Source organism: Panthera tigris, chromosome B1 (genome assembly GCF_018350195.1).
Source record: "Panthera tigris isolate Pti1 chromosome B1, P.tigris_Pti1_mat1.1, whole genome shotgun sequence".
Classification (NCBI taxonomy): domain Eukaryota; kingdom Metazoa; phylum Chordata; class Mammalia; order Carnivora; family Felidae; genus Panthera; species Panthera tigris.
In genome coordinates this window covers 31,283,615-31,297,914 of record NC_056663.1, presented here as the reverse complement: position 1 = coordinate 31,297,914, position 14,300 = coordinate 31,283,615, and positions in this window count along the sequence as shown.

The following is a 14,300-nucleotide window of genomic DNA, read 5'->3' as shown; positions in this document are numbered from 1 at the left end:
AAGAAGAAATATTTTATTAAAAAAATTAAGCAAATATCTGGAGAGTTTAGTTCATGCTTAGCTGCCTGACAGGAGAAATGGGTCGATTCAGAACATAATAGAACATCGTAGACCAAAGACATTGAAAGTTGAGGTAGGAAAAAAAAATCCAAGAAATTGTTTTATTATTTTGTATTATTTTTATAATTCATGGATCCATGATTGAAGTGATTCTCAGAATAGTCACTCAGAATGAAAAGCTTGGGGAGTGTCTGTTTTCCAGAACAATGTAAATGATAACTTTTTAACTTCATGGCTTATACTGAGTTACTGAGGGTCGGCATCAAACTGCAGTGTCTGGCCCCAGGCCATACACTGGGGATGGGGCAGTCCCCATCCTTTGTCCTTCTTAATGGCCAGGTCTTCCCAGGTAGAGTTATATTGATGTTTTCCAACTTGATTTAGAACTGCCCACTTTTGAGTAGAAGCCGGAAGCCTCTCAGAAATGAGAGTTTGACTCCTGGATATCTATATTACCTTTCAGTCACACCATTTCCTATTTCTCCAATCCTTAAAAAAAAAAAAAAATTAATGTTTATTTATTTATTCATTTATTTATTATTTATTTTTAAAATGTTTATTTATTTTTGAGAGAGGTAGAATGCGAGCAGGGGAGGGGCAGAGAGAGAGGGAGACACAGAATCCGAAGCAGGCTCCAGGCTCTGAGCTGTCAGCACAGAGCCCCATGTGGGGCTTGAACCCACGAACCACGAGATCATGACCTGAGCTGAAGATGGATGCTTAACCAACTGAGCAGCCCAGGTTGGACTGGGCTTTATGATTGGACTTCTGCCTTTATTTCCCTTCTGAAACTGGAGATTTGCTCCACCTTTCAGCTTAGGCCTTGACTCCCTGCTGATATCTAGGAGCTCCTTTCCTCAGGCCCTTGGTCCAGCTCCTTGGGTGCCCACAATTGCTGACTGGGGCTTTATTGTTCATAGAATCAATGTGTTGCAGCTGACTGTAATCACAATTCTGACTCTTCAAATTGGATTCTCTCTTGTTGGTGCTTGTACAACCATGCCTAATTTCCCTCTACTTTTGATTATTACTTGGTTGCCTTTATTAGTGTAATTAGACAGTTTCATTCACCATGATCCCTGTTTGTAGGAGTACTTAATCTGTTTAGAAAAATAAACTACCAGAGGTGAGGATTTTAAATGGGATCCCCTAGATTATGTGACAAAATAAAAGATGGTGTTTAGCTACCTCTGTACGAGGGTAGATACAATAAACTAAAGGACCCCAGTGATGGTTTTGGGAGTGCATACTGGGTGCAGAGGTTGGGGCACCAACAGTTTTTAATGAAGATTTTAAAGGGGGTGCTATGGGCTGTGTGACATCACACGTCTCTCTATTGTCTCCTTTGTGAGATCTTTAGTAAAGTTCATATTAATTCCAAATGCTTTGTGTGAGTGGATTCCTGGGGTGGGGGTGGGGGGTGCAGATCTAGCATACAGTCAAATCCTAGGCATCCAAAACATGTGGAAGCTTCTGTCTGAACCACAGGGGGCCAGGACCAAGGCTAAGAGCCTGTTACAGCCTCGTGTTCACTGTCTACAAAGTTAGTCCTTGGGAAATAATCCAGGAAGCAGAACACCTTGACTTGAACCCTTGAAATTGCAAGAAGGGAGTGACCCAAGCTCTAGCCCTTGAGTCTCATCTTAGGCAATGACAGAGGTTCAGAAACTCTACCAATATCCCTTCTTGCCAAGGCAGAAGTGCTGTTCAATATCCCAGTGGAGAATACCTTCACTTCTGCCATTGGGAAGCTCACCCTAGCTTGCCCTCACTTGCTCCCTGGAAATGGACTTGGAAGGAGCAAGTGATGCCTTTGTAGTTGATAGAAAGACATACATTTCCGGTTCTTGCATTGTCTTTCCCCAACCGCTCACTGTTCCCCATAATGTTTCTTTCTCACACCATCCTGTCCATTCCCTTTATGGAACATATCACAATGTATAAAAATATATTTGTTCTGAATACCAGTAATCCTGTTTATCCACGGCGGGACCTAGTAGGGACTCATGGAAATTTTGAGGCTACTGGTTAAGAGAAATATCTGAGCTTAAATCTATTCCTTGGCTGAGGTGACAATCTGGGGTATCTTAGTTAATGTTTGTTAGGCTGATGACTAACCAGGTAGCTTTACAGTACTTTCATTTTATTGCCCCAAACATGTTTGCCTTTACTAATTCAATTTCCAGAAGTAGTCTTCCAGGAATCAACTAGAATTAATTCCCTGGTGTTGCCCTGAGAACTGAGTGAACAACCTCTCGCTCCTGTGTGCCCTACCTGGAGGGCGACAGCAAGGTCTGGAGGCTCCTTTGAAGGGTCACCATATTCAAGACTGTTGCGCAAAGAAAATATGCCAATGTTCATTTGAGAAGCAATAAAACTTTAAAAACGATTTTTTTTTTTGAAGGAGACGTGAATGAAACAGCTGGTATGACTTTCTAAAACTTGGAAGAAACTGCAGAGCTTTGAAGCTAGGTCCAAATATTACAGGCCCACACGTGGAAGGTGTTTTGAATGCTGGCCATCCAGGGCTGTTAATGTCTTCCTTGCACCTGCTGTGAGGCTAAAAATCAAAACAAAAAATACCCGTTTGCTCATGGGAAGCAAAATGGCACAGTTCAACTGGAGTAGATCCCTTGAAGTTTAAGAGGAAATAGAAGGCCACAAGTGCCAACGCGTTGACTTCAGTTCTTAGACAATGACAGTAATATTTGCAGTAATATTTCTGTCCAGATTTGTTTCTGCTCTAATGAAGTTCTTTTTTCCCGCTGAAAGCTCACAGCACATGGCATTGCTACCAGTTTGTTACTAGCAATGGATTCTCTGTGGGTAAAGGCAAGAATTCTTTGCAATGTCAAAGAGAACTAAGGCACGGTGCTCTGTTTTAAAAATTTTTTTATTTAATTTATTTTTTAACTTATATCCAAGTTAGTTAGCACAGAGTGCAGCCATGATTTCAGGAGTCGATTCCTTAATGCCCCTTACTCATTTAGTGCCCTCCCCAAACCCTCCAGTAACCCTCTGTTTGTTCTCCATACTTGAGAGTCTCTTCTGTTTTGTCCCCCTCCCTGTTTTTATATTCTTTTTGTTTCCCTTCCCTTATGTTCATCTGTTTTGTCTCTTAAAGTCCTCATATGAGTGAAGTCATACGATATTTGTCTTTCTCTGACTAATTTCACTTAGCATAATACCTTCTAGTTCTCTCCACGTAGTTGCAAATGGCAAGATTTCATTCTTTTTGATTGCCAAGTAATACTCCATTGTGTGTGTGTGTGTGTGTGTGTGTGTGTGTGTGTGTGTATATATACCACATCTTCTTTATCCATTCATCCATCGATGGACATTTGGGCTCTTTCCATACTTTGGCTATTGTTGATAGTGTTGTTATAAACATGGGGGTGCATGTGTCCCTTCGAAACAGCACACCCATAATCCCTTGGATAAATACCTAGTAGTGCAATTGCTGGGTCGTAGGGTAGTTCTATTTTTAATTGTTTGAGGAACCTCCATACTGTTTTCCAGAGTGATTGCACCAGTTTGCATTTCCACCAGCAGTGAAAAGATACCCTCTTTCTCTGCATCCTCGCCAACATCTGTCCTTGCCTGAGTTGTTAATTTTAGCCATTCTGACAGGTGTGAGGTGGTATCTCATTATGGTTTTGATTTGTATTTCCCCGATGATGAGTGATGTTGAGCATTTTTTCATGTGTCTGTTTGCCATCTGGATGTCTTCTTTGGAGAAGTGTCTATTCGTGTCTTTTGCCCATTTCTTCACTGGATTATTTGTTTTTTGGGTGTTGAGTTTGATAAGTTCTCTATAGATTTTGGAAACTAACTCCTTATCTGATATGTCATTTGCAAATATCTTCTCCCATTCTTTTGGTTGCCTTTTAGTCTTGCTGGTTGTTTCCTTCGCTGTAAGGCACTGTGCTCTTACATTAATGCTCGTATTTTGGAAATCTTAGAGCTCCTATTGCAAACCCTGCTTTGTTTATAAGAATCAGAACTTGGTGAGAATCTCATCTCCATTTTTTGGAGATTCAGGGAGAACCAAGTCATACAAGCTCAAGAGCTTAATTTACATCCTGGACAATGAAAACAAAGATTCTAAGCATCTGTTGGAAAGTGATACAGTTAGGAAAATTTAGCTAACTCCATCTCAGCCAATAAGTCATATTATTAGTACAGGTGCACCTACTAGAAACTTGGGCAGTGTTAGTCTGGATTTAAGGCAGTTTCAAGAGACATTTTCAATACTGCAGTAAGATTATTTTTAATTTTCTCTCCAGAAAATTCATATAGTCTTGTGACTTATTTTTGGCAAAATATAAAAATGCAAGAAATTATTGGTGTGGATTCCTTGACATTTCAGGGAGGACTAAGGTTCAGAACTTTGGTTCTAGTCCTCAATAACAATGAGATATTGTTTAGAAGGTTCTTTGAATGCTCACTTTTAGGTGAGATGAATTAGTTTGCTAACTACTATTGTTTTGGTATTAAAAAGGTCAAATACTTAATACTGTGTTGGTTGCTCCCGGACATACTTAGAACTTACAAGTAGAATTTAAATTTCAGTTCTAGCAATGTAGACCAATGTTAGGGAACTTCGGTGAATGCTTACACGAGATAGGAGTGAGTTCGAATTCAAGTTCAAGTTCCAGTGTGTGAATGAACTTCCTTTCATCCGCCAGGAGACTTTGCGTTGCTTTTAGGAAGTATGTTCACCCGGGATACCTGGAATGATTCCTTACAACCGAGGGAAGATCTGAGAAATTCATATTTTGTAAGAAGTGGACCTGGGGGGATCATTTATAAGTGGTAACTGTTGGAGAAGGAAGGTTTGTCTTTGTGCCCTCTCCAACTTGATAAGGCTTGATCAGAATCGAGAGCATAGACTGGGACACATTTGCTCCTAGAGAAATTCCCTGGGTATTGAAAGAGTGTCTGGTGTGAATCTCATCACTTTTCCACGAGAACTGGTTAAAGAGATTCTGGTTTGAGACATTGGTAGCAGTATCAGCAATGTCCTGTGCCAATGCTATATGGCCAGGGTGGACATACAGCCAAGTTTTATGCTCGCCTGTTCGTGTGTCTCACTACTCGCTGCATTTTCATTTCCTAAAAACACACAATACCACTATATTCTTCCTAGCAGATGCAAGGAAGGACTTATCCATGAATTGTGTTTTTCTGGCCTTGGGTAGCATGCACAAAACATCCAAACGCTGCTTTTCCCTTTCTAAGATCAGAATTGAGACACCAGAGAGTGTCTCTCAGGTCTTATTTCTGAGAACTCAATCTAATTGCTATAAGTTCTCTTCCTGTAAACAAATTAGTATCCGGATTGTGAGGTTGACACCAGCTTTAATGAAGCACTCATCAGTTCATTGAAAGCAACTTAACAACAGCTTATACTGAGCACTGACAGAAACCTCCAAAACGTCCAGTACTCAACTACAAATACGAGAGTTTGTGACAGTTCTCTAGAAATGTCAAGGAAGCACACCAGCTACTTGCTTCAAGTTCTAGATTTGAAAGCAAAATAGAGCAGTACCAGAAATCCCTGAACTAAAGAAGGAAAAAGAAATTGAAAGAGTCAATAGAAAGACATTCCTGGCTTTGATAAAAAATAATGGACTTTGATAGACATGTCCAACCATCATTTTCCATGCCTAGGACAAGACATTTAATCACAGGAATGTGGTGGCATAGTGGTCCTGGAAGCTTGAAGGTATCCTTCCCAGTGTCTCCCTCCATGTCAATTTCTCATGATTAATGTTTATTTATTTTTGAGAGAGACAGGGACAGAATGCGAGTGGGCTGGGGGCAGAGAGAGGGAGACACCGTATCCGAAGCAGGCTTCAGGCTCCGAGCTGTCAGCACTGAGCCCGACGCGGGGCTCGAACTCACAGACCATGAGATCATGACCTGAGCCGAAGTCGGACGCTCAACCGAAGGGAATACACTGAGGCGTGCAAGAAACTACACCGCCCTCCATTGTCGCCCCCACGATGAGTAGAATCCTCTAATTGGCCGACTGCTTATGATCAGGCCCCGCCACATGGTGAATTGACATCTTGGGTCTCTGCATATTCTCAGGGAAGCAACAGCAGCTGCCCATTGGGAATTTGCAAACAAGTTTGCAGTTGTGCTCATAGGTCATATCAGATGAAATAAAAAAGAGGAATCCGGCCGCATGAAATCGTCACCAACACGTTTACCTTCGTCTGTCTCTCTTTTTCCTGTTGTGGGTTTTCCTCATTTGAGGAAGGTCTGGTAAACTTTGCTTGTTCTATCTAAGTAGGAGGCAATAAAAAGGCTGATTTGCAGGTGACATGCTAACTAGGTAAGAGGGCAGAGCGTGTCATTATGTAAGTGCCTTTCACATTGTGTCTTTGTTCTTACTTGGCTGATAACAGGGCAGCTCATTCATTTCTTCTTTCTTCTCTTTTCTTTTAAATTTAAATCCAAGCTAGTTAACATACAGTGTAACAATGGCTTCAGGAGTAGCATCTAGTGATTCATCACTTTCATATAACCCCCACTGCTCATCCCAACAAGTGACCTCCTTAGTACCCCTCACCCATTTAGCCCATCCCCCCACCCAACTCCCCTCCAGCAACCCTCAGTTTGTCCTCTGTACCTAAGAGTCTCTTAGGGTTTGCCTCCCTCTTTCTTTTTATCTTTTTATTTTACTTTTCCTTCCCTTTCCCCACGTTCATCTGTTTTATTTCTTAAATTCCATGTATGAGTGAAATCATGATGCTTATCTTTCTCTGACTTGTTTCGCTTAGCATAATACATTCTAGCTCCATCCACATTGTTGCAAATGGCAAGATTTCATTCTTTGTGACAGCTGAGTAATATTCTTGTGTGTGTGTGTGTGTGTGTGTGTGTGTGTGTATACATCTATATCTATATCTATATCTATCTATCTATCTATCTATCTATATACACACACATACTACATCTTCTTTACTCGTTTGTCAGTAGATGGAGATTTGGGCTCCTTCCATAATTTGGCTATTGCTGATAGCGCTGCTATAAACGTTGGGGTGCATGTGCTCCTTTGAATCAGCATTTTGTATCCTTTGTATGCTTATCCTAGTAGTGCAATTGTTGGGTTGTAGGGAAGCTCCATTTTTAATTTTTTGAGGAACCTCCAGAGATGCTGTTATCCAGAGGGGCTGCACCAATTTGCATTCCCACATTTCACTTCTCTTTCTTTCTTTCTTTCTTTCTTCCTTTCTTTCTTTCTTCTTTCTTCTGTCTTCCCTTCCTCCCTTCCTCCCTCCCTCTCTTCTTTCTTTCTCTTTCCTTCCTTCTCTCTCTCTCTCTCTTTCTTTCCCTCATCCCCAAGCTTATGTCTTGCTTTTCCTTTGGTCTTTGCTGGTACTGTGTTGGGGAGGAGTATCTAGTTTTTCTGCTTGCTTGGTGATGGCTGTAGGGTTGGGTGGATGGTGAACTTTGACACACCTAGACCTTCCATTAAGACCTCCCAGCCCTGTCTTCAAGGCAGGCCCCAGGCCTTCCATAGCTGAGTTCAAACGGTGGACGCTCAACTCTGCTTCACGGGCTACTTCCATTTCAGAGATGTATTGAGATCTCCTAGGTGTGGTTCAACTTCCTGAAATTCTCTTCATAAAACTTTAAGGGTTCGGCTGAAAGCTTATGAGGAGCTGGATGTTGCGTTTCAAAAGTCAGGGAAATGGAAGTTTATCATTCTACTGCCTCCGAGTAATCGACCTAAGACTTCAAGGAGTCCAGGCCAGTTCTTCACAGCAAACCTAGTTCTTTCAAGTCAATTAGCACCGCTCAGCATCATACAGGTGAATGAAAAGGTTGGTGGGTAGAGGCCGCCTTCCTATTTTCAGGCATTTGCTTTGTGTCTATTGTTTTCTTGTAGATTGATTCTTTTCTCCTAGACGTGCTGTATCACAAAATTTTATTAAAACAATTTCCAACTAGTACTGAGATGCTTAATAGGCGATGAACTTCTTTACCAGTAGGCAGTCACCAACAGGATTGGAAATTCTAAATCTGAAGTTCTTCGAAGAAAATTAATCGCTGTCATCTGTTTCTTACACTTAAAGGCATTCTTTGAATTAATTGCCATTATTAAGCATTTGGGCCTATAGATTTAGAGATTTAGTGCTTTCTTTTTCTTTTTTGAAAATAAAACTGGGTCTCTGTCCAGGATTCCTTTGAATATGTTAATTAAATATGTGTTGGTCCATTTTGAAAATAAAACTGGGTCTCTGTCCAGGATTCCTTTGAATATGTTAATTAAATATGTGTTGGTCCATGTTGATATGTAAATAAAAATACTTTTCAGTCAAATCATAAGGAATTCTAGATGGCCAAAAACATGTTAAGAAATATCTAAGCTCATTCGTAGTAAAATGCAAATTAACACTAATAATAATGAATCAGTAGAGATTTTATGTAATGGTAATATTTGATGTTGGCAAGGGAACAGACTGCTTGGAGCAAAAACTGGGATGTTTTTGGAGAGAAATTTTGCAATAAATATGAAAAGTCTTAACTATGCATGTGACTTAAGCAACTTTGAGTTTAGGAGCTTATCCAAATCAAAGAATAACTTACATTTGAAAGATATAATTGAAAGAATGTTACCATTCTATTTACTTACCTACTTATCTATTTACCATGCTATTTACTTACCGGCTGCTGGGACTAACCTAAACATCTAAAATAGGAAATTGGTATAATCACTTATCGTATTACATAAATGAAAATCAATATAGGCAAAATCATGTTTTAGATTTAGTTCATTTAGTACTTTAGAAGAATCCTTAGAATATACAGTTAGAAGAAAAGATAAATTCCACGAAAGAATATTGATAACTATGATCCTATTGTTGTTCATTTAATTTTTCAGTTATGTATGCAAAAAAAATCTGAAAGGGTGTGCAAGGCAGGCACAGTCCATTGTCAAAGAGAAAACAAAGTTTTTTTTCTAAAAATTATTAATAGACTTCATTTTTTAGAGTAGTTTAGTTTATTATTTATTTTTATTTATTTTTAATGTTTATTTATTTTTGAGAGACAGAGAAGTGCCAAGTGCGAGCAGGGGTGGAGCAGAGAGACAGGGAGACACAGAATCTGAAGCAGGCTCCATGCTCAAAGCTGTCAGCACAGAGCCTGATGCAGGACTTGAACTCACGTACCATGAGATCATGACCTGAGCTGAAGTCGGACGCTTAGCTGACTGAGCCACCCAGGCACCCCTGGGTAGTTTTAGTTTATAGAAAATGAGCAGAAAACACAGAGAGTTCTTATTTGCCCATTCGCCCCATTCCCCAGTTTCCTTTATTATTAACATTTTGCATTAGTGTGGTATATTTGATGCAGTTAATGAGCCAATTTTGACACATTATCATTAACTAAGTCCTTCAGTGATATCAGGGTTCACTCTTTGCATTTACATTCTGTGAGTTTGGATAAACGTATAATGACATGTATCCACTATTACAGTATCATACAGAACAGTTTTACTGCCCCCTAAATGCTCTGTGCTCCACCCCTCCCTCCCTCCCTCCCTCCCTCTCTCCAAGCTCCTGGCAATCACTGATCTCTTTGCCATCTCCACAGATTTGCCTTTTCTAGAATGTCATATAGTTGGGATCATACAGTGTGTCTTTTAAAATTCACTTCTTTCACCTAGTAATTTAAATTTAACATATTTTAACATGCTTTTTCATGGCTTGATTAATCATTTCTCTTTAGTGCTGAATAATGTTCCATTGTCTGGATGTATCACACATGAATGTATCCATTTATCTACTGAAGGCTGACGTACATCTTGGTTGATTCCAAGTTTTGTCAATTGTGAATAAAGCTACCATAAACATCCATGTGCAGATTGTTGTGTGGACATGTTTTCAGCTCATTTGCGTAAATACTAAGGAGTATGTTTACTGAATTGTATGGTAAGAGTTTAAGTTTTATAAGAGTTTAGTTTTTTAAGAAACTGCAATTGCCACTATTTTCCAAAGTGGCTGTACTATTTTGATTCCCACCAGCAATGAGTAAAAGTTCCTGGTGCTTTACATCTTTGCCACCTTTGGTGTTTTAGTATTTTGGATTTTGGCCATTCTAACAGTGCTGGTGGTACCTCATTGTTTTAATTTGCAATTCCCTAATGACTTATGATGTGGAGCAAACACCTCTTCATATGCTTACTTGCCATCTACATATTTTCTTTGGTGAGATGTCTGTTCCGATCTATTGCCCATTTCTTAATCAGATGCCTATTTTCTTATCATGAAGTCTTTTATTTAATTTTTAAAAATTTTTAGAGAGAATGAGAGAGAGAATAAGCAGGGAGAGGGGCAGAGGAAGAGAGAATTTTAAGTAGGCTCCACACTCAGCACAGAGCCCAATGTGGGGTTCAACCTGGGATCATGAGCTGAGCCAAAATCAACAGTTGGATGCTCAACTAACTGAGCTTCCTAGGTGCCCCTCATCATAGAGTTTTAAGATTTCTTTGTATATTTTGGATACAAAATGTTTATCAGATATGTGTTTTACAGACATTTTCTCCCAGTCAGTGGCTTGTCATTTCATCCTCTGAACAATGTCTTTTGCAAAGTAAAAGTTTTAAATTTTAATGAAGTCCAATTTATTTTTCTTTCATGAGTTGTGCTCTTGATATACTTAAAAAGTCATCACCATTATATATGATGGCATATTATTTAGCCATAAAAAATAATGAAATCTTGCTATTAGCCACAACATAGATGGATGTAGAGGATATAATGCTAATCGAAATCAGTCAGTCAGAGAAAGACCAAATACCATATGATATCACTCATATGTGGAATTTAAAAAACAAAACAAATGAACAACAACAACAAAAAGAGACAAACCAAGAAATAGACTCTTACCTATAGAGGACAAAATGATGGTTGCCAATTGGGGGATGGAGGGGGGAATGGGTGAAACAGGTGAAGGGAATTAAGGGTACACTTAACATGATGAGCATTGAGTAATGTATAGAATTGTTGAATCACTACATATTGTACACCTGAAACTAATATAACACTGCATGTTAATTGTTACTTTAATTAAAAAAAATCAATGACATAAATAAATAAATAAATAAATAAATAAATAAATAAAATCAGTCATCGCCAATTCAAGGTCACTTAGGATTTCTGTGTTATCATCTAGGAGTTTGATAGTTTTCAATTTTACGTTTACTTCTATAGTTCATTTTGAATTAATTTTGTGAAAAGTTTAAGGACTGTTGAGATTTTTTGTTTTGCATGTGGATGTATAGTTGTTTCAGCACCATTTATTGAAAAGCCTATTTTATTTCCCACTGAATTACTTTTACTCTTTTGTCGAAGGTCAGTTGACTATAATTTGTGTGGAACTATTTCTGGGCTCTCTATTCTGTTCCACTGATCAATTTGTCTATTCCTTCACCAATACTACATAGTCTCGGTTACTGTAGCTTTTTAGTAAATCTTAAAATTGGGTAGCGTTAGTCCTATGACTTTGTTCTTCTTCAATATTGTGTTGATTGTTTTGTGTCTTTCTCCTTTTCCTATAAACTTAAAGAATTAGCTCATCAATATTCACAAAATAACTTGCTGAATTTTGATTGAGACTGCATTGAATATATAGATCAAGCTGGGAAGAACTGACCTCTTGACCATCTTGAGTCTTCCTATCCATGAACATAGGATATTCCTTCATTTATTTACTTTTTCTTTAGTTCTTCTGTGATTTCTTTCATCAGAGTTTTGTAGTTTCTTCATATAGATCTTATACTTTTTTTTTAGATTTATATTTAGTATTTCACTTTTTCAGTGCGAGTGAAAATGCTGTTGTGTTTTTATTTTTAAATTCCAATTATTTGTTGCTGGTCACGAATTATTTCTAACATCACAGCCATACAGGAGGATGGTACAGGGCACCTTTTCTCTTATCTATTGAGTTGTGGCCAAGTAGAAGTATTTCCTGGCAGGTAAGTTAAAAACATGTGCCGAAGTTTTATTCTAGAGGTTCACTTTTTAATATATTCTAGAGATTCACTTTTGGAAGACACATTTAAAGGCAAATAGAATGATTAATCATTGTTAAACTATATATAAAAAGTTGAATTATATAAATAAAAAAAAGAGTACTTGTCCAAAGAATTAATTGTCCCAACTGGCACAAATTTGAGAGAACAAGGGCACTCTATTAATGATTATACTGAGATGAACCTGGGACTTTACCCTGTACCCAGAAATGTGTGACTGTTAGGGTCTTGACTGACGGCACAGAGCATGGTTTCCAAGAACAAGTCTTTTTTTTTTTTTTTTTTTTTTTTTTCCCAGAACAAGTCTTAATCCCATTAAAGTTTATCAGAAAATTGCTCAAGCATTTGATCAGAAATACTAATTTCTTTTCAGAATGAGTTTTGAATTTCATCATACACAAAGGTTCTATCACAGGCTGGGCTTAGGACAATTTTTCTTTTACATTGCTTTCGGTCCTTGTGGAGTTGGGTGAGTTGGAATACCTTCTTCCCTCCGGCTTATCTTCCTCTTCTCTCTTCCTCCCATGTTGCCTCTGTCTCTCTGACCTATTCTTCAAGTTTCAGCTCTGTGCTTGTGGTATTCCACCCGAGAAGTCCACAGTAGTAACAGATACGGTAGAAGTGAATTCTTGTAGAGCGATTACCGTATAACAGATGCAGTCCTAGATAGTATAAATATATTTACTAATTTAATCCCCCCCCAAGAGCCCTTTGAAAGTGGTACTGTACATATCCTGTGTTAGGTAAGCAAACTGAGGCACAGAGCGATTAAATAGCTTGCCCAGGGTCACACAGCTATTAACTGTGTATTATAGATTTGAACAAACAGACTGGAGCCCCTGCTTTCAGCCAATCTGCTACAGGGAGGAACATCTACCAGACAAACCCTTCTCTCTTTATAGAGCACAACTCACCTGTGCCAAGTAAAAAAGGAAACTGGGAGTGAGAGGTATGGAAAACCATTGGTTCACTTGAAACAAATGAACAAACAAACAAACAAACACCTGTACTAGTCAGCTCTGGCTACTATGAGAAAATACCACAGACTGGGTGGCTTAAATAAGGTGAATTTATTTCTCACGGTTCTGGACGTTGGAAGTCTAAGATCAAGGTGCTCGCCGATTTGGTTCCTGGTGAGAACTGCTTCCTGGCCTTTGGACAGCCGCCTTCTTGCTGTGTTCTCACATGGCCTCTTCTTTGTGTGCGTAGGGAAAAAAGAGAGCTCCAGTGTCTTCCTCTTTGCATAAGGACACTAATCCCATTATGAAGGCCCATCCTCATGACCTCATCTAACTTTAATTACCTTCCAAGATGCCACTCCTGAATACTGTCACGCTGGCAATTAGGGCTTCAGTGGATGAATTCTAGGGATACACGTTCAGTCCATAACGACACTCACCCCTATAATACACATGGACGAGTTAATAGTGGTTACCTCTGCCGAGCAGGACATGAGGTGATGAATTTTTGCCTGTCATTTTCTTTCAAAAGAAATTTTACTTTTATGTAAGAGAACACATGCTATTATAATACCTTACAATTGAATAATGACCTCCAAATGTGCTTCTCCTTCACTTTTGCATTGAGGTGTGAAACATTCTGCCTGAATTCCAGGACAAAGAATTTGCAACAAACACCACCCTTTAAAATAGGTGAAACGACACGGTGGCATTCTGTGCACATGGTGTGGGCTCTGACCTTTATGGGAACTACAAACCAAGTGAGCTAAGCTTTCATCTCAGGCAGGGGGAGTCTTCTACACACGAGAAGAGTATAATTGTTGAATGCACATGCCATCCATCATTTCAGGTTCACTCCGGGTCGAAGCATAGATCATTCCCTCTCCTATTAAAGAACAAGCAGAAGAGGCTCCTGGGACTTGGCAATTAAGAGCAGCATAAATCAAGCTGGAAAGTTGCCCACAATTTCAGCCATTTGTTCAGACACTTTCCCCATCTCCTATTTTCTCTGCTTTTCCTTAATTTCATTTTTTTTTGTGGTTCACATAGGATTCAATTATGGAGGGCTGTTTTATCTTTCTGTTATGAATGTAATACCTTAAAAGAAAAAAAGCTATAGAGGTAAGAAAGCTGCATTAAGAGTCTATGTGTATCTAAGGACAAAGCAAAGCAGTGAAGAAGTTTTCAGAGAGAACAATGGTACAGAGCTGACTGGAACTAGGGACCAA